The sequence below is a fragment of the Trachemys scripta genome, chromosome 6, assembly GCF_013100865.1.
Source record: "Trachemys scripta elegans isolate TJP31775 chromosome 6, CAS_Tse_1.0, whole genome shotgun sequence".
Taxonomy (NCBI): Eukaryota; Metazoa; Chordata; order Testudines; family Emydidae; genus Trachemys; species Trachemys scripta.
In genome coordinates this window covers 57,620,099-57,646,589 of record NC_048303.1, presented here as the reverse complement: position 1 = coordinate 57,646,589, position 26,491 = coordinate 57,620,099, and the positions used below count along the sequence as shown (strand labels likewise).

Here is a 26,491-nt window from a genome sequence, read left to right as displayed (position 1 = left end):
ACTTAATTTAGAATTATCTGGAAGCAAAGTACTCAAGCTATGTACCAGTAGCATTTCTGGAACCAGCTATGAAAAATTAAAAGAAAATGGTTCTTAACGAGCTTCAAACACCCCACTGAGAGCATGCCATGTTCCATTTGGTTTTAATCCAGGCAGCATCCTTTTTAGGAGTTGTGGTGGAAGTGGAACACAAGCACCTATCTATATATAGAATTTCAAATATATAGTGAGTTAGTTGGGGTCCAGCAACTGATCACATCGTCATCAACTAAACAAACCATGGAAGAGAAACTGAATCCACAAGGAAGCTATAGGAGGAAAAATAAAGAGAAACATAAAGGCTATAGATGCTGTTTGCACTCCTATGGCTAAGAAACAGCTTTAATAAAAAAATAAAACTGACTTCATTTCTACTGCAACCGCCCCTCCCACTCAGAACCCTCTGTACCAAAGAGGTGAGATTTATTACAGTACCTGCATGCTCAAAGGCTATTTTCCTGAGGATTTTTGCTTTGCAATCAGTCTTATGGATTTATAGTACAGTCTGCGTGATTGTTAATCTGCTTTCACAGCAGTTTACTGGCTTGAGAGAAGACATTATATTGCATGCTGTAAATGTGCATGAAAAATAAATTATGCAACTAATACACAAATAAATCTTCATATGTATAGGGGAACCTGCTTAGTGTGAATCTTCATTTTATATGAAGGAGAATTAAACAAGCTAAGACTTCCCATGTGCCAACTGCAGTTCTGGTTACAGCGAAGTCTCTCTGGGCATGGGAGAAATGACTTCACTCTGGCTACTGTCACTAAAACCAGTTCAGCTCTACTAATGTTAACCGTGGGAAGACATAGTGGCATCCACTATCCTGTCTACTCAGTCATTGGAAACATTATGTTGATTGAATCTTGCTGAAGCCTGGGGGGTTTCAGTGGTATAATTAGATCCGTTTTAAAATACAAATTCCAATTTTAAATGGAAAGTAAAATTGGTCTCATTAGACCCCTAGTGTAGATGCACTTACACAACTGTAAACTCTGATCAATTTAAAATCAGTTTAGTTAAAGAAGTCCAAAATACAGAATACAGCTGCATCATCTTCTCAGCAACCCACGCTACCTCAAAGTTGTCCTCTGCTGTCTACACTAGCTTCCCATAGAATATCTAGGTTCGACGGGGACAGGTGAGCAAAGCCCACAGGTAAGTGGGGAACATGGAGACCGGGGAGATGGGTCGGAAACGAGAGGGAGTGTGGGCTGTATTGGCAGAGAGAAAGGAGGGTCAGGACAAAACTGGGAGGAAAGATCAAACCAGTATCTTAGATGCCTATATACAAATGCAAGAAGTATAGGGAATAAGCAGGAAGAACTGGAAGTGCTAATAAATAAATACAACTATGACATTGTTGGCATCACTGAAACTTGGTGGGGTAATACACATGATTGGAATGTTGGTGTGGATGGGTACAGCTTGCTCAGGAAGGATAGACAGGGGGAAAAGGGAGGAGGTGTTGCCTTATATATTAAAAATGTACACACTTGGACTGAGGTAGAGATGGACATAGGAGACGGAAGTGTTGAGAGTCTCTGGGTTAGGCTAAAAGGGGTAAAAAACAAGGGAGATGTCATGCTAGGAGTCTACTACAGGCCATCTAACCAGGTGGAAGAGGTGGATGAGGCTTTTTTTAAGCAACTAACAAAATCATCCAAAGCTCAAGATTTGGTGGTGATGGGGGACTTCAACTATCCGGATATATGTTGGGAAAATAACACAGCGGGGCACAGACTATCCAACAAATTCTTGGACTGCATTGCAGACAACTTTTTATTTCAGAAGGTTGAAAAAGCTACTAGGGGGGAAGCTGTTCTAGACTTGATTTTAACAAATAGGGAGGAACTCGTTGAGAATTTGAAAGTAGAAGGCAGCCTGGGTGAAAGTGATCATGAAATCATAGAGTTTGCAATTCTAAGGAAGGGTAGAAGGGAGAACAGCAAAATAGAGACAATGGATTTCAGGAAGGCAGATTTTGGTAAGCTCAGAGAGCTGATAGGTAAGGTCCCATGGGAATCAAGACTGAGGGGAAAAACAACTGAGGAGAGTTGGCAGTTTTTCAAAGGGACACTATTAAGGGCCCAAAAGCAAGCTATTCCGCTGTTAGGAAAGATAGAAAATGTGGCAAAAGACCACCTTGGCTTAACCACGAGATCTTGCATGATCTACAAAATAAAAAGGAGTCATATAAAAATGGAAACTAGGACAGATTACAAAGGATGAATACAGGCAAACAACACAGAAATGCAGGGGCAAGATTAGAAAGGCAAAGGCACAAAATGAGCTCAAACTAGCTACGGGAATAAAGGGAAACAAGAAGATTTTTTATCAACACATTAGAAGCAAGAGGAAGACCAAAGACAGGGTAGGCCCACTGTTTAGTGAAGAGGGAGAAACAGTAACAGGAAACTTGGAAATGGCAGAGATGCTTAATGACTTCTTTGTTTCGGTCTTCACCGAGAAGTCTGAAGGAATGCCTAACATAGTGAATGCTAATGGGAAGGGGGTAGGTTTAGCAGATAAAATAAAAAAAGAACAAGTTAAAAATCACTTAGAAAAGTTAGATGCCTGCAAGTCACCAGGGCCTGATGAAATGCATCCTAGAATACTCAAGGAGCTAATAGAGGAGGTATCTGAGCCTCTAGCTATTATCTTTGGAAAATCATGGGAGACGGGAGAGATTCCAGAAGACTGGAAAAGGGCAAATATAGTGCCCATCTATAAAAAGGGAAATAAAAACAACCCAGGAAACTACAGACCAGTTAGTTTAACTTCTGTGCCAGGGAAGATAATGGAGCAAGTAATTAAGGAAATCATCTGCAAACACTTGGAAGGTGGTAAGGTGATAGGGAACAGCCAGCATGGATTTGTGAAGAACAAATCATGTCAAACCAATCTGATAGCTTTCTTTGATAGGATAACAAGTCTTGTGGATAAATGTGAAGCTGTGGATGTGGTATACCTAGACTTTAGTAAGGCATTTGATACAGTCTCGCATGATATTCTTATCGATAAACTAGGCAAATACAATTTAGATGGGGCTACTATAAGGTGGGTGCATAACTGGCTGGATAACCGTACTCAGAGAGTAGTTATTAATGGTTCCCAATCCCGCTGGAAAGGCATAACGAGTGGGGTACCGCAGGGGTCTGTTTTGGGACCGGCTCTGTTCAATATCTTCATCAACGACTTAGATATTGGCATAGAAAGTACGCTTACTAAGTTTGCGGATGATACCAAACTGGGAGGGATTGCAACTGCTTTGGGGGACAGGGTCATAATTCAAAATGATCTGGACAAATTGGAGAAATGTTCTGAGTTAAACAGGATGAAGTTTAACAAAGACAAATGCAAAGTGCTCCACTTAGGAAGGAAAAATCAGTTTCACACATACAGAATGGGAAGAGACTGTCTAGGAAGGAGTACGGCAGAAAGGAATCTAGGGGTTATAGTGGACCACAAGCTAAATATGAGTCAACAGTGTGATGCTGTTGCAAAAAAAGCAAACATGATTCTGGGATGTATTAACAGGTGTGTTGTAAGCAAGACATGAGAAGTCATTCTTCCGCTCTACTCTGTTCTGGTTAGGCCTCAGCTGGAGTATTGTGTCCAGTTCTGGGCACTGCATTTTAAAAAAGATGTGGAGAAATTGGAGAGGGTCCAGAGAAGAGCAACAAGAATGATTAAAGGTCTTGAGAACATGACCTATGAAGGAAGGCTGAAAGAATTGGGTTTTGTTTAGTTTGGAAAAGAGAAGACTGAGAGGGGACATGATAGCAGTTTTCAGGTATTTAAAAGGGTGTCATAAGGAGGAGGGAGAAAACTTGTTCACCTTAGCCTCTAAGGATAGAACAAGAAGCAATGGGTTTAAACTGCAGCAAGGGAGGTCTAGGTTGGATATTAGGAAAAAGTTCCTAACTGTCAGGGTGGTTAAACACTGGAATAAATTGCCTAGGGAGGTTGTGGAATCTCCATCTCTGGAGATATTTAAGAGTAGGTTAGATAAATGTCTATCAGGGATGGTCTAGACAGTATTTGGTCCTGCCATGCGGGCAGGGGACTGGACTCGATGACCTCTCGAGGTCCCTTCCAGTCCTAGAATCTATAAATCTATGAATCAAGTCAAATTTAAGGTCCCAGGCCTTGGATCCAAGCTATCGAAAAGCTTGCTTACCAACAGCCTTCATTCTTGTGCTTTAACAGCTCCTCTTCTGTAACACAATGTAACGTTCTACCACCAAGGTAAAGGTCATCTGCACAGGAGGCAGAGCTTTCTTGGGGGATCAGTCCTTGTTGGATAAATTCCCAGAAGAACTAAAAACCACCACAGGCATCGTCCCCTTCTCTTCCCAGTGCCAGGTGTGCTTCTTTGACTTGCCTTCTCCAAGATAAATACATGCTAGTATGTTCATTTAAAAAATCTGAACAAAAACAAAACCCTAGATACTTCACCCCCAAACCTCCCCCTGGGGAAGGGATGAGATGAGATGCTAGTCGTATTGCTTAATGCACTACTGGAATATGCTCCAATACTATAATGATAAGGATGATATTAAAAGGTATATAGAACAGAACAGAATGTCTTGCTTATAGAAAATGCCATAGAAAGGCAAGTTTGGCTGGCTCACAGAATTGGGATCCAGGAAGTCTGAGTTCTAATCCTGACTCTGACCCACAGACTCCAACTGCTACAGTATACACACATGATTATTTTTTTAAATTCATCAGTCCTGATACCCTGTAAATTCCCCCAGTATAGTTATTTGTAAATCTTACTGCTCTAGACACTTTCTAGATACTGAACTCTTGACATAAAATTACGCTAATGGTTAGTAAATTAGGCTACCTGGGCAACCTGCCCTGTATATGCAAAACTCATGGATATGCAAATGGAGAAAGATGCTGATCTAACTCAGCCCAGGCAAAGCCATTTAGTTAAACCAGTACAGATTATGTGTCTAGACAAGGACCCTCTACACCTCTTTGGCAGGGTCAAAAGGCCTTCATTATTCATTAGCATCACGCTCTTTGGTCTCCACTGAGTTTCACTGACACTAAAACAATTCAAAGTTAAATTAGATTAGAATACTACTATTTCCCCCATCCTATCTGTGGCATGTCTACTTTAGCTGAGCTTGTTGCTTGCCTTTGAGGGATTTAAAGCTTCAGAAGCCTATTCTGAACAGGAGAAGCGGTGTTCCCTTTTCCAAGAGCTCAATAAAACCCTCCTCCCAGAGAGAGTAGGAATCAATAGATCTTAGAGGAAACAAAACAAAGAAGTGACCCTGAAACAATTATTTTGCAGTGACATATGAAGCCTTTTAAGAGACATCTGGCACTGAGGCTGCAGCAAAGGCATTTGGACAAGTAGAATGATAAGATACAGCTAAAATATCCTATGAGCTTATATTATGAAACATAATCAAATCATTTGTTCCTTTGAGTAGCAGCATTAAACTCACTACTATCCTACTTTGAACAGCATTAAACTCACTACTATCCTACCTTGACTTTTTTTCTTCAGAACTGACAAAATTAACATCCATGTCTCTATTGTTGGTGACTTGCATGAAGCACCAACAACACCCCCCATTGAGGCACACGTAGGGACTAGGGAAGGCAATTAAGTCTCCTTTTCAAAAAAGGAAGAGCACTAGTCTCAGCATGAAGCACAGTTGATGGACAACTTAAAGACAAAATTCATTAAAGTCATTAGAAAAAGCAGTGGGATGATCTTGTGTCCCTAGGCAGAGGATTGAAAACTCAACCTTTTTAATTAGTGCCTTTGAAAGCAATCCCTAATCACCCGAAAGTTACAAAGTCACTTAGTCACAATTACATCCCATTTTCCATGTATATGGTCTATAGAACCTTGCTGTGCAGTGGTTAGTGGGATTCAGTGCATGTTGCTAACACAATTGCAGTGCTATACATAAACATGCTTGTTATATACTCCTGCAAGCCAAATGGTGGCTGATCTCTGCTTGGGCTTGCAAAGTGGGTCAGACAGTACAAGGATACTCTGCTTGGACAGGGACCAGCCACAACTGCAACATTTCACCTCACTTGAGTGTAACACCTTCATGACACTCCAAGTGAAAGCCACCCTAATGAGGGAGAGGTCATTGCCCTGCACCCATCCATGCTGACCAACAGAGCTGGCCATGCTGGGGAATGGATATTGTACTGCACCCAAGTATAGTAACAGGTACAAGTATCCTTGCATTGTGTCCAAGTAGTTCCAGGAAATTTTCTGTCTCCCCTAATGCACAATGCCTCTGGCTGGGATGGTCTGAGTATGCACTATTCCAGACACAGGCCTAGGTCCATAAGGCACAGCAGAGCCCTAATTAATTATTGTCTGGTGGGGAAATTACATGACTGGGTTCCATTCCCATCTTTGCCACAGACTTGATGGGTACCCTGGGCAAGTCACAACTTCCTTGCACCTCAGTTTACCCACCTGTACAATAGAAAAAATAGTTCTACCAGTGCTCATCTCACAGGGGTGCTGCAGGGATACATCCATTAATGTTAGTAAATTGCCTTGAAGTCTCTGCATCTCAGTGCTGTAGAAAGACATTACCAAATACAATTATAACATGTTCAAAATGTTGGACATAATGGAGCTTTCTGATTAGCTGTTATGTACTGCTGTCAATTAATGGATTCTCGGGTCTGGCTTCGATCTTTTTGTCTTGTTTTTTCTTTAACTCCATTTCTCATTATAGAAATCAGGCTCTTCAGGCCTTAATCCCAGGAGATTAAAGCACTTTCTAGTTGCTTATAGTCACTTGCTTTTTGACACATGCCTCATGGTGTCATTCAGGCCAGTTGAGAGAAATTTTGGGCCCCACTACATCATATTTGCTGGGGCCTCATCCCCCCTCCATTTCACTTTATTTACACAGATGTTTGTGGGGGGGCGCTAAGATCGGGTCCCCGGTACAATTGACTCCTTTTTTACTCACCTCTCATCAACCCTCACTTGATTCATATAACAATCACCCCCAATTTACTGCATTTTGTTGTTTAGCTGCCACTTCATCAATAGGGTGGTCCAAAATGCTACATGGGATTGCAGAAGAAAGCAACCAGAGAAAGTCCTGTCAGTAGAGATGATTATACATTATATATAATCTTATCAATGACTACACTGATCAGGACAGGAACCCTGCCTTTACTATCTATAAAGGATCATGCACATAATGCCAAATACTCTGTTTTCAAACACCATATAAAGAAATGTAGCAGGAATACTATACAAACTGCAATAGGCCCTGTGCTGATCATACAAGAACCTGATCATCTCTCTGTGTCGAACTCAAGGGAGAGAAACAGGGAGCTATCTACATCTAAGAAACAATAAATATTGCAACACTATAGTCCATAACGTTTTAGTGCTGCCCAGAGTAACAGTGAATGGCTTCCTGCAGCTGCTGCAGGTGACAGTTAACTGACTAGTTTTTTTCTAACACAAACCATTGTGTCTGTAAAGGGATGCAGGCATTGTTCCCCTTTCCCATGAACAATTTTTCAGACTCAATATTGGCCCAGGATTATCATAATCCACTGTTGTCACAGGAAAAAAATAGCAAACAGTGATAATGAATACTACTGCTTATCCAGATCTCTGTGGTCTAGAAATCTGTTCTCATGAGAAATAAGATTTCTGGTGCTTCCTGCTTTCTGCTGTGCTTGAACTACAGAAAGAGAGGTTTTTTGTGATCATTTTGGTTCTGCTTTTCATCTTTGACAAAATAAGTAAGGGAGAAAGTGCATAAAAATAAAACTTAAGGTTTTGGTTAAACTTTTGAACCTCAAAGCTTTAGGTTTACATCAAGCTTTAGATTAAGTTTAGGGTGGGGAATTTTATCCAAATTACTGTAGTTTACTTATGCCCAGATTTAAAATACTTTACAAAAACTTCATAGCCAGGAAGGCTATTCCTACAAGTGGTATCATTTGTAATTTAGTGTCTCTAAACATGGCATGTTCGCCAACTCCCTTTCTTGTCATCTTAATGGCTCTGACTTATTGCAACACAAAATGTAACAGGTAGGAAACATCCAGTTCTAAGCCTTCTATGGCTGTTCCTAAAAGGCCCTGGAAAAGATGTTTTCTTTTAAGAATATTAGCCAGTCCTTGCAACAGAGTGTGGGCTTGTGGTTAGAACAAAACATAGGCAAACAGGATTCCTGGGTTCTATTTCCTGCTCTTCCAGTGACTTTGGGCTAATTGTGACTCAGCGCTAAACTCATTCCTGGTGTAACTCCAGTCAGTTAAATGGATGAATGTGGGGCTCGGTGTCTCAATTTCCCCACTGGATAAAATAATTATCTCTCTCACATAGGTGTTGCAAAGCTTAATTACCATAATTAATGTTTATAATACACATGGATGAAAGGCTGTATTGATGAACAAAGGGAATATTTAGTTCTTCTATTGCCTCATGATATATGTGTCATACTACAACACAGGGCAACTTTACTGACCTCCAACATGCCAGAATATCCAAAGGATTTTGCTTTGATTTTCCAAACACACAAACATATATTTGAGCTGATTAAAAAACCTGAAAGATTATAGTTCTGCCTCCATTAGTTTTTGTTCAAATATTTCTTCCACCATGCTTCCCTACTCATCAAAGCCACTTTCTGGATACTGTCCAACTTAGCTACTTGACTCACATATTGGGATGGGGAAGAGGGGTAACACTGACTAAGCCAAGAGTCTTTAAAGTTCAGGTTTAACCCTCCAGAGTCTGCAATTCCACCAGGGTACATTTTCACTAGGAAAAAAGGTATTTTCTTAATTTGCATATGCTAACTCATGGTAACTGACAGGGGGTAGAATCCTAGTGAAGACAAGGCAGTTTTGTAGTTTTCACACAAGTTGGCAGCTCCAGGTGAAACTAGTGTTTACTTTGACCTGCTAACTCATTTTAAAACTACAAACTGCATTGTGTTCACTAGGATTTTATCTTGTGTTAAGAACACTGGGATTTTACCTAAGGCAAGAGAAGGCTTTTATTGGGTAAATTTCCCATATGTTTTCCATGGGAGAAACACCTTCCCAAACAACTAATGGGTCAGATTCACCATTCTAGGTCCAGAGGGTTGCAGTTTGCCTCTGCTTGCACCTGGGAGACTGTTGTGCCCTAGGATGGATTCACCTTGTTGGAGGTCAGCTACACTCCTACCACCAACCTATGTCCAGGGTTCTGCAGTTTTCATATCTGTCTAGAGCTCCATAGGCCCCCAGTGTCAGTACTGTCACATTTCCCAGCTAGTCCGGTTCTTTCACTATTAGCTCACAGACCCTCACAGATCATAGGTTGTGGTGGCTTGTGCCATTGAGTCCCGGCCTCAGGCTGACTTACTTCCATTAGGCCTGCAGCCTGAGTTTTGCTAACATTCGTAGAACCTAGGTGGTTTATAAGAATGGCCCTACTGGGTCAGACCAAAGGTCCATCTAGTCCAGAAGCCTGTCTTCCAACAGTGACCAGTGCCAGGTGCTTTAGAGGGAATGAACAGAACAGGTTATTATCAAGTGATCCATCGTCTGTCGCACATTCCCAGCTTCTAGCAAACAGAGGCTAGGGACACCATCCCTGCCCATCCTGGCTAATAGCCATTGATGGACCTATCCTCTATGAACTTATCTAGTTCTTTTTTGAAACCTGTTATAGTCTTGGCCTTCACAACATTCTGTGGCAAAGTGTTCCACAGGTTGACTGTACGTTGTGTGAAGAAATACTTCCTTTTGTTTGTTTTAAACCTGCTGCCTATTAAATATAATTTGGTGACCCCTAGTTCTTGTGTTGTGAGAAGGAGTAAATAACACTTCCTTATTTACTTTCTCCATGCCACTCATGATTTTATAGACCTCTATCATATATCCCCCCTTAGTCGTCTCTTTTTCCAAGCTGAAAAGTCCCAGTCTTATTAACCTCTCCTCATATGGAAGCTGTTCCATACCCCTGATCATTTTTGTTGCCCTTTTCTGAACCTTTCCCAATTCCAGTATATCTTTTTTGAGATGGGGTGATCACATCTGCATGCAGTATTCAAGATGTGGGCGTACAATGGATTTATTGAGGCAATATGATATTTTCTGTCTTATTATCTATCCCTTTCCTAATTATTCCCAATATTCTGTTAGCTTTTTTGACTGCTGCTGCACATTGAGTGGTGTTGAATGTGGCCCACAATTTGTATCTTTTTTTGTAACTGTGAGGTTTTTTTCTGCATATTTCAGTACAACTCTTGCAAATCACCACTGTTCCCTTTAGAATGACAGGCTTTTCCATTATTTGTCATGAAGACAGCATAAGGCTAATCCATGGATTCTTGGCAAAATTGTCACAATTAGAGCTGGTTGAAAACTTAACATCAAATCTTTTTGATGAAAATTTACCCTCTTTTCAAAAGAGAACTCAGAAAATGTGTTTTGATTGAAACATTCCAGTTTTCAATGAAAAAATCAAAACCCATTCTGGTATTTGTTAGAAAAATTGGAGATTTCCATGAATATTTTTGTGGAAAATATGGAAGTTTTTATTTCATTGCCAATTTTTTTGCCGAAACTCCTTATGATTTTGTAACCTGCTCTAGCAGCAGTTGCAGCAAGGGAAGGAGAGGATTGTCTCTCAATTCTGTTACCCTGTCATCCCACCCACCCTGCATCTTCTTCTCCTTTCTCAAGTCTGCCCAGGGAAGCTCTGATTAAAACTGGTGAGAGGCACAAGATATCTGGATCTCACAGCTGTCATGCTCCCAGCACTCCATCATCTCTTCACCATGTTTAAGCAGCTTTCCCCCCTAAAGCAGAGCACTGTAGATAAGTAGTGGCATAAAGAGAAGGAAATACCCCTATCCAACAGCACTCTCCCTATAGTCTGTACCAGCATCCATCCCCATCCAGTCCTTTCACTAACTCTGTCAGTATGTTCTAGCACCAGACCCCAAACCAACCACAGTTTCTTCTCATGATCCCAGATGACTGTGGGATATGAACACAATGTATTGTGGGTTTGGGTAATAAGAAATGGTGGCTGGCATGGAGGTCCCAGATGGAGAAAGTCTGAGAGCCCTTGATCTAATCTGCCTTATTGGATCTGGTGTAGTTGTTAAAGAAATCAGTAAGGAAGAGACAGCAGTCTGCATTATACAGTAGCTATTACAAGGTATTCAAGGGCTATTTTATTGTGTATCGCATAGTCAAATGGAATTATTATTTCTGTGCCTAAGGCATTCATCTCTGTACCATCTAGCTGGCAATTTGATTTTGTCATTCTCTTTCAAAGGTTATTTCTGAAGTAAACAATGCTAACATTCCTTTAGAGCTGGGGATTCTCTGTGAGGGAATTGTTCCAAACCTGGTCAACTTCCACCCTTGAAAAATTCTATCCCCTGACACTGGTAAAAGTTAGCTGTGCTATGGGCCAAATTCAGCCTTTGTCTAAGTGGGTACAAGTCCATAGAGTTAAATAAAAGGAGGTGGGCCAGGGTGGAATATGATCCTCTAGAGCAGGGGTAGGCAACCTATGGCACGCATGCCAAAGGCGGCACGCGAGCTGATTTTCAGTGGCACTCACACTGCCCGAGTCCTGGCCACCGGTCCGGGGAGCTCTGCATTTTAATTTAATTTTAAATGAAGCGTCTTAAACATTTTAAAAACCTTATTTACTTTACATACAACAATAGTTTAGTTATATATTATAGACTTATAGAAAGAGACCTTCTAAAAACGTTAAAATGGATTACTGGCACGCAAAACCTTAAATTAGAGTGAATAAATGAAGACTCGGCACACCACTTCTGAAAGGTTACCGACCCCTACAATGTTTCTGTTAAGCAAAGTGAAAAGTTTGCTGTGGTTCTCTCCATTTGGACCGGGCAGGTGGCAAAGTAAGACTTAGTAAAGTGGCTAGTTCAAGAAAGAAAGGAAAAGGGGGCAGCTCTGCTTACACAGGAAAAAAATGTGGACTTGGGAGGGCAATCAATAAATGCAAGGCATTAACTGATGCTCTCCCAAGCACCCTTCAGCAATGCCACTGCTGTACAGTAACTCCACCACCAAAGAACTCTGAAGACAGAGAGGCACAAACACAATTCTGCTCTTGGTGGCCAGATGGCCTCCTTATAGAGTCAATGGAAGAGAACAATGTACGTTCTATAAGTTCAACTCCAACTGCTTTGAATTGTTTCGGGGTTAACAAAATAGCTTTGTACATTGTTGGCACAGCTTTCTGAAAGTGTTTGCAGAACTTTCAATGCACAATACTGTCCTTTAAAAATGGTGGCCGGTTTCTCAGCTATGGGTCTGGTTCTCAACAATTTAACTGATATAGTGCCTGTTGTCAGGATTGCTAGATGCACTGAATACAAACACACTTAAATTAGACAAGCCACCTTCAGATGATGACACTCAGGCTACCACCTCGTTGGCTATCCCTATATGCTGTTAAAATTTTCCCTGTCTGTTTGGACTGCATGTTAAGCAAACAACCCAAATTAATTGCTCCACCACCTTTTTAAAGGGTACAGAGCTGGCTCAACTTCACTGCCTGGTGCAGAGGAATGGAAGGGTCATGGCTCCACCCTCATCCCACCAGAGCCTGCAAATGTGGCTGTCTCTCCCACAGGAATGATAAGTGCTTTCTCTCCCCAGTCGCCTATGCACGGACAACCACATCCTGTCTGGTCCTAACAATTAAAAATAATTCCCAGATCATAAAAGAACATGAATCAAAACTAAACGAAAGCAAGCAAATGCTAAACAAAAAGTAAATGGGCCTTGATCAGTGCAGCACATCTATTTCTCTAGGCTTTTTTTATGGCACTCAGCACTAAAGTATTTGATTACTTCATAAATACCAATGGCCTGAACCCCACAGCAAACTGGTGTAATTAATATTATTATCATTTAATAGATGGGGAAACAGTCATTGAGAGGTTAAGTGTTTTGCCTAATGTCATATGAACTCCATGCAAATCTTGCACTGAGAACTGTGATCTCCCATGCATTAACCACAAGACTATTCTTTCCGTCAAGCCTTGATCCCTGGAGGAAGAAACCTGTGACCTCATTATGGATTGTAGATCTGTTTCAGAGGATTTGGAAAGATGTTCTGTTTCCTTCCACTAGTTCGCTGCCTGTGTTTTACTAAGTCTACACACTAAATTTGACTAAATTTGAACACACTGTCTCACTGATACAATAGTTTCTTATTCCAGTTTGGAAAATGGAAGCCTTTGCTAAAAATGACTAAACATTTGTATTCCCAAGTACTGATGCTTCCCCACAATATTGTTTCCTTCCCCATTTCTCAGTGCAGCAGCTACTGAAATCTATTTATGAAATAAGTGGGTCATGCCTGAATTGTAGAATCCCAGGCTGGTTCCCTGAATCAAAAAGATTATAATGTGGTTCTATAGCCGCTTGTATAATAACAGAAAAACTAAATTGAGCTACATTCCTGTTCTGAAAAGAGTTTGTTTACAATAACTCTGTGGGGAGGTGTACAGTTCAAAAGGATGGTCAGAAAAGCAGCATCGCTGCAGCTCAAATATGTAAAGTTTGGCTAGTCAAGATAATGACAAATCATTTTTTCCTTTTATCTGTTAGATTCATTATCAGACTGAGTCACTTACTGAGGATTGCTATCTATAGTGCTCATCCATTTGCTTAAATAGTCACTATAGTAACACAAGTATTTTATTTTTAGTGGTAATTCAACAAGTCTACGTCAAGATTTGGAAACAGTTTTTGATTGAATTGGATGAAATTTTGCTTTTTAGCAATTTTGAAATATTTTTACACAGATTTTTGAAAATCAGAACATTCAACCCAGTATACTCCCACTCCCCCCTTTTTTGTCATCTATCTAAAAATATGAAAAAATTATTAGGGAAATTTTAGCGGGGAGGATTTTTGTGAGGAAGAAGAAAGCCTACTTTCTTATGTTAAAAGGGTGCTAGGCCAACTCTCTTTAAAAGTGACCTGGGGGGAAAAGTGTAGTGTGTGGTCTTGTGCTTTTTGTCTGCTTTCTGGTGTTTAAAAAAAGAACAAGTGTGGGTGAGTGTGTGTGTGTGCAGGGGAGGGCAGGTTTGGAGAAGGTAACAGAGGTTCTGCTTGTTTTGCATATTAAAAATTCATTTCTGATCTACCTTGGAATGCTCTCAAGTGACTGGAAAATTAGTGAATTTATCAGAATGGTCAAGAGTCTGAAAGCTGAGCATTTCAGAAGGGAAAGGGATTTTTAAAGTCAAACTAGGATGTGTGTGTTGTTAACACATATTTAACTCTAATGATCAATGAACATTGTAGGGAAAGGACATATTTATAAAGTTTTCAGTTAAGGTCTGAGAGCTCAAAATTAGGCCTCCAAGAGATACTCCAGCAAAACTTTCTCAATAGTTCTAATATTAAAAGACTTGCAGATTTTTTTTTTAAATAACATTTCTTTCAGGCATACTGTTGCCACTATACACAAGCAAAACCATATCTTTAAACATATTTGTGGGTCTCTTTTAAGTAGCACATGATCATTCTTCCAAATTGGAGCCTGAGCCTCTTCCAGCTGCAACCAAAGGGAGTTTATGACAAATGTTGTGAGAAAAATCAAAAATCTCACCTCACAGGAAATTCCTATATTTCAACATTTGTTTTCACCTTGAATCAGGCTGAAAAGTTGAAATGTCAAAATGTTTTAAGCAGCAAAAAGTTCTGAAAACTTTCAGTTCAGAAATGTTGTACTGGCTGGGTATGTTAAACTGAAAAGCAATGGTTTGTTTTGAGTCAGTTCAACACTGAACTTCATCTGTCAGTGGCACTGGGATGCTTCATGGGAATTGTAGTTTGTTCTCAGGCTCTCTGGCCAGATATCCCCCATGATGTACCAAGCAACTCGGTCAGAAGAGAGACCATGGTGCATTAGGAGAGATATAGTCCTGCCCTGGAGCCCAGCGAATAGGAAAGAATGGGGACAGGAATCTCTCAAATTCATCTCCCAAGAGGCATTGTGGCACCACCAGCACATGCAGTTTAATATTGAACTGACTATAAACTAAATGTTTGGTTCTGTTCAACAAACTGAAATGTTTGATTTGGATCAATCCTACCCAAAACAAAATACTTCATTTAGATTTTCCCAATGGAAAACTGAAAAAATTGGGCAAAATCTAAATCTTCTCCCAGAAAACTTCAGTTTTGCAGAAAGCACATTTTCTGCCAAAAAATCATGGTGATGGAAAATTCCCCACCAACTCTAATTTTAGCTTCAACGGGAGCCCTCATAAAGAAGAAATGACTTCTTCTTTAGTCCCAGACCTGCCTGCCCCCAACTTCTGTTGTAGTTAAAGCACAAACAGGATTGTAGTCACCAGCCCATACAAGTGGATTGCATTGATTTCTAAATGGAGCTGCAATACACCTTCTGTGCACATTCTCAGATAAACCACTTATATACATAACAGTGTAACATAGTTCAGAAATATGCAACGTAATAGCAGCAGAATGTGTGTTAGATTATTACTCTGTGACAAATTACAATGAAGACTGACCTCTTCAGAATAGCAATATACTTTCTTCTGTACAGAATGATAAATAATGGCTATTTGCTCAAGCAGTTTCCTGAGAGCAACAGGGAGGGTCAGCTCAGCTGGAATAAGCCATTCCTAATTAAAACAATATATACATTGGCTGCTGATGTTTTTGACACCAATATACAAAAAATGTACTCTGAAGTCCAACAGGCAGAAGTGGGAGCTACAGCCAACTTTTTCTCTTGTGATTTCTCCTTTCTCATTGTTTATCAGTTATGACTATGAGACGTCAGCAAGATGCAAAGCAGAGACCAAGAAGAAATCCCATGAGAAATGAAAGTGACAAGCACGGAAATAACTTCATGAGTCATACCACCCCCCAGGATAATCTGAAAGACACACAGCCTCTTTGGTACAGAGGGACAGCACCTCAGTGATTTCCCTCCTTTCCATCCATGGCATGCCCAGCTAGCTCCACCATGGGTCCACTGCCGTTAGCCTCCCTTCATTGTGACTTGCAACCCCAGTTTGGCCACCAACCACTACTTGACCTTGGGGATGTCAATTAATCCCTAAGTCCCTCCATTTACCCATCTATAAAATGGTTGCAATTCTTGCCTAGGCCATAGTCCTAATCCCTCCGCTCCACACCAGCCAGTAAAGCTTTCCCTGAATTGGGGTTGCAGAGAAAGAGGGCACACTCCATCCTGTCAGGGTAGCACAATGGCCATGATCTGCATGTACTCCTGGAGGTGATGTGCATTTTTGCATCACTTAATGCTTTTGATTATCTTCCCTGTTTAGTGGTAGTGACAGCATTTTACTGTGTGGGTTACCTTTGTAGAAGTTTCAGAGTAGCAGCCGTGTTAGTCTGTATCCGTAAAAAGAACAGGAGTACTTGTGGCACCTTAGAGACTAACAAATTTATTAGAGCATAAGCTTTCATGGACTACAGCCCACTTCTNGTTCATACAGAGCTCTTCTTCAGATCCCGAAGAAGAGCTCTGTGTAAACTCCAGAGCTTGTCTCTTTCAACAACAAAAGTTGTTCCAATAAAAGTTATTACCTCACCCACCTTGGCTCTCTAATATCCTGGGACCAACACAGCTACAACAACACTGCAAACCAAGATTTGACTAAGCTCTCGGAATTGAGATTCTTATATCCCGCTTCATCTGAATCCCAAGCTGGGCTGGAAGTCTTAAGAACCGATTTTATCATATATCAGGGGGTAGCCGTGTTAGTCTGTATCTACAAAAACAACAAAGAGTCTGGTGGCACCTTAAAGACTAACGGATTTATTTGGGTATAAGCTTTCGTGAGTAAAAACCTCACTTCTTCGGATGCATCCGAAGAAGTGAGGTTTTTACTCACGAAAGCTTATACCCAAATAAATCCGTTAGTCTTTAAGGTGCCACCAGACTCTTTGTTGTTTTTGTAGATACAGACTAACACGGCTACCCCCTGATATATGATAAAATCGGTTCTTAAGACTTCCAGCCCAGCTTGGGATTCAGATGAAGCGGGATATAAGAATCTCAATTCCGAGAGCTTAGTCAAATCTTGGTTTGCAGTGTTGTTGTAGCTGTGTTGGTCCCAGGATATTAGAGAGCCAAGGTGGGTGAGGTAATAACTTTTATTGGAACAACTTTTGTTGTTGAAAGAGACAAGCTCTGGAGTTTACACAGAGCTCTTCTTCGGGATCTGAAGAAGAGCTCTGTATGAACTCGGGACCTCACCCACCTTGTCTATTCAAACCTTTGTCAACGTACCCATTGATTGTATTGATAATATAACACTTCCAGCAGAAGAGAAAGGGGTTTGTACATAAATTACAGAGCAACTCAACAGCCTTCAATGAGTGTCGCAAACTGTTTGAAACACTTTCCATTTCAAGGCAAATGAAACAACTGATCAAGGTACAGTTGGCTCTATATATTTACTCAGGCAAAGCCTCCCACTGGCATCCATTGGAGTAACAGCCACCAGATCGTGCCTTTATTAAGTATATCAGTCTCCAGAATGAAAGGATTGTTTAAAATAAGTCAGTATAAACCTGCCAACTTTTGCTAACAATTGTTTCATAATTAGATTTATTTTCCTGGACTTTGCACCATCACAAATAGAAATCCATAGGTCACTTGATAATACTTTCTCTTTGCAAAAGAAATAGAAAAAGATGTTCCTCCTCTTGAAGTTGCAATGGAAGTGACTTTTTCTTCAATGAGGCTTAAAGCCCCATTTCAAAGCAGAATATAATGGCGTAATATTTTCTTTTTCCTTGTAATCTACAAAGTGATTAAAAAAGAGGAGGCCCTGAACAGCATTGGACTGGTGGATAAAGTTCCTGTGTGAGAGCTCCACTCTCCATATCGGCATTGTGTTCAACACTTCCTTGTCCACTGATTCAACAAGATCAGTTTCTCTGTACACAAAGATACAGAAACACAGCATGGATATGGAATAAGCAAGGTAATAAGGCAAAGAAAGAGCATTTTCACAGCTGCCCATCTAAATGAAATGGTTAGCTTTTACTTCCCATAATTTTAGTCTGGGTGAGAAACTAAAACACAAATGTTTTTCAAGATAAGTAATTGTTTTTGTTTGTGTGTTTTTATCCTGAACTCTAAGAAGGAGCCAAATAATGCTTCCTTAAACATTTATACAACAAACTAAGTCATTCACTGGTGTTTTGCTAAGATTAAGCTTTTTTTAAAACTTAAACTGTTGCTAAAAACAAGATTTTGTTGCAAAATATCTTCAGTATTCAGTAATACATACCGATGCTAACAAATTCTTGTGATTAAAAATGCTCTATCAAATAAATAATAATAATACATAATGTGTTCGGAATCCTAAAGCTAGGATAAGTTTTTAAAAAAAGTTTAGCTTTAACATTTTCACTGGCATCTTTGCTCTGAATAGAAGCAAGCGTCTCACCACCATGGGGACAATGGGGAAAAGCTTTGAGAAGAATAATCAGAGCCACTTTTAGGGATGTGCAAACTATGAAATGTAACTACGTGTGCAGCGTAGCACTGAGGCTAGACCAATAAAGTAAATATTTTATTTTTTATATGTGAAGATAGGTGTGAGAAGGGTGGGCAATTTGGGACTAGATAGATGACCAATGGGGGTCTAATGGGGTGCCTGGCCCTTCACTGCTGGGAAAGTGGATGGAGAAGGGTTAAAGAAACTGATGACCCATTGGTAAGTCTTACAGAATCCATGGAGCCATCCAGTCAATATCCCTGCCAGGGGATTGTCGTCTAGAGAACATCTAATATTATGTTGTCCTTCCTCTAAAAATGTCAGCCCCGTACAAGAAACAGTATTCAGGAAGTGCTTTTGTTCTACAAGAGTTAGGCCTGGAATTTATAGCAAAGCATGTTTTCCTTCTAAAACTACATTTTAACTCTCCCACGGAACATTGAAAGGCCACACTGTTTTGCAACATGCCACATACATTTTTTAATATATTTTGTCTGGGCAGATCAAAGACAATAAGATTGTCATTCTCCTCAGCAGACATTAATGATGCTGTAGCCCAAGCTGGCTCCACACATGCTGCCAGTGACCTCCATCAGGCCTCCCTGAGAATGAACTGCTTATTTACCATGTTATCTTAGAAGAGAAATTAAGATGAACAAGGTGGAAAGAGAAGTTTCCACATACTCTCTCTCTCTTGCTAGGGCTGCGTCTATGCCGAAGACTGGATTCAAGCCCCTGTGGTGGCCCTTTTATGCCACTCTAGTATGCCACAATGGTCCATAGGGGAGAATTTCCCAAGTGCAGGGGACAGCATAGGGCTGGTATATGTGCCCCTACAGTGTATCTTTCCCTAATCTTTAGGTTTCCCCCAGTAAGTCCCAACATAGGGGCACCTTGGAGCTAGGGTGGGAGATAAGCAGAGCTCTCTCTTCTCTGGCTATTCTGGGCTGCAGGTCCATAGGAATCCCAACTAACTAACTGTACCCAGGATGCTGCTTTGTCCCCCAGAGCAACCCAAAATCACAATGTTGCCAACTTTTGTGATTTCATTAGTCCTGTGATAATTGGTGTTTATCTTAAGCCCCAGATCCTGCAGTCCAATTACTTCAGGAGAAGTGCTATTATCCCCATTTTAAAGATGGGGAATTGAGGCACAGAGAGATTAAGTAACTTGCCTAAAGTCACAGAGGCAGAGTAAGAAATTGAACTGAGGTCTTCCCCAAGCCCCAAGGTAGTGCCGTAACCTCTGGACCATCCCTCCTCCAAGAAGTTTTTCTTTAATATTTCCCACTTGGTGCCATGACCAATTCAGCTCCACTAGTGGTAGCAGTAAAGCAGACAGAACTCTAGATGGTTGCTGGCACTTTAAGCACCTTCTCTGAGCAGGACTGGACAATACAGTGCTTAAAACTCTCACGATTGACTAGAGCCCTGTCTATACTAGACTACTACCATTGCTGCCACTAGTGAGCTGGATCAGTGATAGCAACAATGTTATAAAGAAAAACCTTAGCATAGACAAGGCCTTGGGACCTGATTCTCCTCTCATCCCCAGGAGTAACAATCAAAATAACTCATCACACTAGAAAATATTAGTAGAAAACTAGTACAAGTGATACGGATATTAAGCCCTTGTGTTTTATTGTTTAAAACCATCCTAGGAAACCTGTGTTAGATGGAAGGTATTGAACTGCCAGGAGCATGTTGCTTGCAATCATTAGTTACACAGAATGAGCTAGCTAAAGCAAAATGCATCACAACTTAATTACTTAATTATTCCAGATTTCTCCATCCGGTAACCATTTTATCTGTAGAATATTTATTGACTTAAAAATATCTGGCAAATTTTAATTAGTCAGTGCACCGAAACATTCTTTGTTCAAGAGGCCAGTTCTGCCTTGACATGTTCAGAGGGGAAGAAAAAAAACAAGCTGTATAGAGAGGATTCATGTTCAGACATAGCCTTTGCCGTACCATAATACTTCTTTTTCTCACCCTTAGTATTCTACTTACCCCGCCAACATAATGCATTTGCAGCAGGCACTTTAAGTTTATCAATATTAATTGTAACTGTACAGTGAAGAATACAACTGCTGCATTAGCAGCTGTTTTCTACATCATTAGATATGTTATCAGTTCATGCTCAGAATGTTGAGCTGCACCTTGATTAGCGTGTGAGTAATACTTGCGCTTTAATGTTGCATCTGTTTTTAATGAAACTTTAAAGGCAATTAGTGACTCAGTGTGTCAATGAATAGGCTTTATACATCTGAAGTTGAGTTAAAATCTTGCCTATAGTGTAATAAATGAAAGGGGGTTAATAGCCCCCGTTCAGTCATCAATTATCTCCATTATCCTGTGAATTATCTTCGCAAATTTTTCTGCAACTTCAGTGATCCGGTTCTTTAAAAATCCAAGATCAGAACATGTTCCAGGCAGCAACAACATCTGCTGCAGCAATGAGCCATTTGTTCACTGACTTCAATATGCCTCATCACAGCATATTGTGCAGCATTGTTGGTGCCAAAGGGTTTAAAGGTAATAACTCAGTTAAACTAAGAGTATATGAAGGAAAATGATAGAAAAGCAAAACCTAGCATTGAACTATAGAATAAAAAGTACCAGAAAACTTTTCCATGGTGGAAAATTGAAGTCACCTCTGCCCAGATCACCTTTGGCTTTCATTATTATTCTGTGTAAACAAACAATTCTGTAATGGGGAATATGCACTGAACCATTCCAAATACATCAGGCTCATTGGAACATAGAACTATTTCAAGACCTGTGGCTAGGTGGATGACTTGCAAAGCCACTACTGGAAGGTTAAATGATTTGGAGAAAATCCCATAGAAAAGGTATCATTTTTAGGATACCAAAACCATTTTTATTCTCTGAAAACGCACCCATGATGACTTAAGCCCTTATCCTGCAACTGTATCCACACAAGCAGCCCCATTCGCCTATGCAGAGGTCTAAATCAACAGTGATGTGTACGAGCAGACTCCTGTGCCTTTGCAGAGCCCTATTGATTTTGCACAGGCTGTTCCAATGCAATTTTAGGATCAGGACTTATTATGCCATCTTTGATTTTTTCCCTCTTAATAGCAAGCCGTACAGGATTTTTTACACGCGGGACTTGTGTCCTTTCTTTGCTTCTTTTTCTGATGGCTAAGAAAGTCCCGGGAGGTAGGTGTTATTTTGTTGTTTTTACTGTGTTTGTTTTTTTTTTAAATCTTTAGGAATACCAGGAATGGAAAATCTAACCTTCCCTGGTTAAGGGATGTTGGCCCTTTAACAAAGACTTCCTTTACTGAAAATGTAAATAAGTCACTGAAGGTAAATTTATATTAAGAAAAGCAAACAAAATACAAAGTTTAAAATAGTAATAATGTAAATAATATTAAGATTCTGTATTTCCAATATTTGCAGGACAAACATTTTATTGTGAAATCTGGATACTAAACAGCTCTACCTAGACCTTTAATCGTATTTGAGGAGTTGACCCAGGAGCAAGCTGGAACAAAAGGTTTAATTTCTAAGATATATACAATTTTGAGTGAAAAAGATGTTGATAAGAAAACAGCCCACATGAAAATATGGAGATGGATTTGTACAAAGAAATTGATCTGGATAAATGGATCTCTGTATGGGAAAGGGGCTATACATCTTCAATTTATGTATCAGGGGTTCTCAAACTGGGGGTCGGGACCCCTCAGGGAATCGCGAGGTTATTATATGGGGGGTCGCGAGCTGTGAACCTCCACCCCAAACCCTGCTTTGCCTCCAGCATTTATAATGGTGTTAAATATATTTAAAAATGTTTTTAATTTATAAGGGGGGTTGCACTCAGAGACTTGCTATGTGAAAGGGGTCAACAGTTAAAAAGTTTGAGAGCCAATAAAGAAAATGTTTATAAATTAGTGTATAGATGGCATTTGACTCCAGTCAAGATCCATCATATTTTTGCTACTAAGGAGGCACTTTGTAGAAGGGGTTTCTGGGAAAGCAGAACATACTCGCAAATGTGGTGGTTGTGTCCACGAATTGGATGGTTTAGGAGGAAATTATTGAAGAAATTCGTCTTATAACAAACTGCTAGCTTCCCAGAGATCCCTTGACCTACTTACTTAATGCTCCAGTAAAAGATCTACATTTTAAACAAAATGAGAAATTAATTTCTTTTTTATTGTTAGTTGCAAGACTTCATATTGCACATAGATGGAAAAATTGACTTCTCTTATGGAATGACTTGTTGCTGAAGCAGATGGAAAAGCTTTCACACCAAGTATATACACACAAGGTGCACCAAAAAGAGAATAGGTATTTAGAAATTTGCTCATCCTTTTTAGTGCAGTCAGAGGAGGAGGTCTCCCAGCCAGCAAGCCAGAATCTTTAGCCAGGTTCTTTGAATATTAACCTGAGCCCTAATAAGTAATAAGTAATGTACAATGTAGTATATTAACCATTTATTGTAAAATTGCCTTAATAATTTAAAAACAAAACAAAAAATTAGTATCTAAAAATCCCTTGCCTTCTAGAATGTTCAGCTTTCATTCTCCTCACTCTTCGGATGGCACCATTACACTACTTTTTCTACTTTTGTAGTCTTCCAGCCTAGACAGGCCTGAATTTCTAATGTAAAAACATACAAACAAAAAACCCAAGCAGAAACTTTTTTTAATATAAGAAGCAAAAATTAAAGAGGGCCTTGGCCCAATTATTTTTCCTTTGCAGGTCATCTTTAAGGTGTTTATGGTGTAACTTTGAGCTGATGCCAGCAAGAGATTGACATGGATGAGAATCCTGTACTCAGTCATCCATTTTAATCTCTCCCTGGCTTGCCAGAACAGAGCGTGCAGGATAGTGAGGGGATGAAATATTGTGTGTGTTCACATGCATACACTTGCACACAGACTTCTGCCATGTGCAACCGTAATCAGAGCCAGCTCAGCATCCTGGTTTAATTTTGGGGTGTTTCCTAACTTATCCCATGGCTTATTAAGACTGTTCCAGATCTTCTTGCCTGGGGGGTTGGCTGGAATTCTTGTGTATCGGGATTTTTTTATGTTCTATCACTTTGAAATTGTCAGTCCTTACAGCATCCCTCCAAACAGCACCTACATACTATTGGTATTGGAATTTATAGTGTACCTAAGAGATTTTAAAAAATAAAACAACACAACGGGTAAATATTGGGCAAAGGAAAAATGGTACAGAAAACATTACAAAGAAATAAATCACAAAAACAAGAGAAGACACAGAAAATTAAAGGAAGAATACAGCAAGAACAATAAGCAAGACAGAATTTTAAAAATCGACACATTCTAATGCAGTCCAAATCTTGGATTAAAGAAGTACACAGTAGTTTGGGGTTCCAACCTCACCCGAGTTTCCCTACAGTCAGACAATCAGTGCTTATGGAATATATTATAAATTATAAACATTTAGGCCATGATTGAGCCTCCCTGTTGAGGACAGCACTTAAGATGTCCTGAATAGGGCTAGACTTAAGCATGTGCTTTAGTACTTCCCTGAAGCAGGGCCTTACAGAATACTCTAAATATATGTAGTGCTCACCAATCTGTACCAAACATCAAACAGATAACAGGTCCCTGTCCTTGAATTTTTCAGCTTGACATTGAAATTGAAATTTCAAGCTTGAATTTCTCAGTGCTGCAACTGCATGCATATCCCTGACATCACCTCTGTGCATGGAGATTGGCTCCATATTTGAGGAATTTGGATCAATTTTATGATAGATGCTATATGATCAAAATGTCTTGCAGTATCTCCCAGGATTGGAAGAACAGATTGTGGTTGCTTTTCCTTGAAAGTAATGTTTGGATTTTTTGTTTTTTTATGTCCTTAGATGCTAGTTCCACTTAGCAATTGGGTGAAACTTTGGATCTTTTTAAAAAAAGAAGAACAGGAGTACTTGTGGCACCTTAGAGACTAACAAATTTATTAGAGCATAAGCTTTCGTGGACTACAGCCCACTTCTTCGGATGCATATAGAATGGTTCCATTCTACTAAGGTGCCACAAGTACTCCTGTTCTTTTTTTTAAAAGATCCAAAGTTTCACCCAATTGCTAAGTGGAACTAGCATCTAAGGATATAAAAAAACAAAAAATCCAAACATTCTATATGGAACCATTCTATATGCATCCGAATAAGTGGGCTGTAGTCCACGAAAGCTTATGCTCTAATAAATTTGTTAGTCTCTAAGGTGCCACAAGTACTCCTGTTCTTCTTTTTGCGGATACAGACTAACACGGCTGTTACTCTGAAACCTGGATCTTTTTAGTTGTTGGCACCTTCTCTTGTATAACCTAGGGACTGTGAAAGCACTCTTTCTGAGATCCGATTGTAGTCAGTCGTCCTCATCTAACCCAAACAGGAATAGTTTTGCTGAAATTATCATAAAGTAGGTGGGTTTTTATGATGAAATCTAAAAAGCAAGGTTGTAGCACAAACCACAGCCTAAGGAAAGCCACAAACGTTAGAGTGTTTGACTTATTTGTAACTGCTTGTCTAAATAGGGAGCACAAACACTAGACCTAAAGAAGTTATCTGCTGCTCCTTGGGACCATCCTGTGCTGCTTTCACTGTCATTTTACAGTTAGGGAAACCCAGGCAGGTGGAGGTGAAGTGACTGCCTAAGGCCACCCATCAGGCCAGTGGCATAGCCAGGACTAGAAGGTAGCCTCCTGAGTCCTACCGTAGGGACCTAGTCATCAGGGCCACGCTGCATCCTGGAACTATCTAGTGCTACTGCCAGGCTCAGCATTGCTTTAGTAGTGACACTCTGAATGGGGAATTTCATGATGGTAAGTGCCCTCAGAGCACCACATTTGATTTTAGTTTTCACAATTACTGACAATCTCAGTGGTCCAAAGTCATTAGTTGCTGACAGCTGTAGCTTTGACTTGCTGATCACCTGCAACAGTGAATTCCACAAGCTGATTAACCACTTTCTGATGTATTTTTAAAAATGTGTTCTTTACCTGCCACTCGCTACATATATTTTGTCTCTTGTTTTAGTTTAAAAACTGGGAAAAAACACCACGCTCTCCTTGTGCTGGGAGATCCTCCTTTCACTTTGCCCTTATGGAGAAGTTTATCCAATTATTGCAGCTGGGTGTAGTACAGCATGACTGCTGAGTTGAGGCCACTTGAAGCAGTCAGTTACAACTGGACAGGTGAATCAGGTTAGATAAATAAGACTCACCACACCACACACACACACACAAACTTTTGCTCTAAGCTCAAACAAGAACCAAAGCTTTTTGTATGTTTAGGAAAAGTTTGGTTAAATCTTTCCTTTGTGTTTATATTGGTGTGTGTTTGTGCTTCTCAATTCTAGCCAAGACAAAAAACTAAAGGCTGAAATGCTGCATGAAAAGTTGTTTTCTTGGTATTTGGGGCCCAGTCAATTGTCGGACAATACCAGCAATCTCATGAGCCTGTTCTTGTGAGTTTTCTGACTCAATGTACAGTCCCAAAAGGTTTAACTAGTGGCGGTTGTTAGTCATTTGTTCTGCGATACTGCCTAAAGGCAGTAATTGAGTTGGGACCCTGTTAAGCTAGGGTCTGTACAGAAATAATATTGCCATCTGCAGGCTTTAAAAATAATGAGTCAGGTTCCCCAAAATCATGAGATTGCCTTGAAAATCAGGAGATGTTTTTAACAAATAATAAAACTTCCCCTGTGGTTGTTAAGTCTTTAGAGTACACTGGGGTCACATTTTCAAGCTTTTCTCTGCAACGAGGATGGCCACTAACTTACTTTTCTTTTGTAACAAAAACTGAGTTTCTCACTTAATCACTTATCTCCAGGAGCTAGAGCTTTAAGAAAAACACCAGTTATCATGTCGGTCACCATCTCAACACCAA

General features: G+C 40.1%; 1 long non-coding RNA gene across 4 annotated transcripts in view; it reads left to right on the top strand.

Annotated features, from left to right (window-relative positions):
* The first annotated feature begins 252 nt into the window (after positions 1-252).
* The window catches only part of LOC117879497, an 84,105-nt gene continuing 57,866 nt past the window's right edge, over positions 253-26,491 (top strand). For 3 of the 4 annotated variants that reach the window (XR_004646284.1, XR_004646285.1, XR_004646282.1), the window contains exons 1-4: positions 253-455; positions 1,061-1,204; positions 21,837-21,933; positions 22,027-22,123. This is a non-coding gene — a long non-coding RNA (uncharacterized LOC117879497). The remainder of the gene's footprint in view (positions 456-1,060; positions 1,205-21,836; positions 21,934-22,026; positions 22,124-26,491) is intronic. The other variant, XR_004646283.1, reaches the window with a different exon arrangement.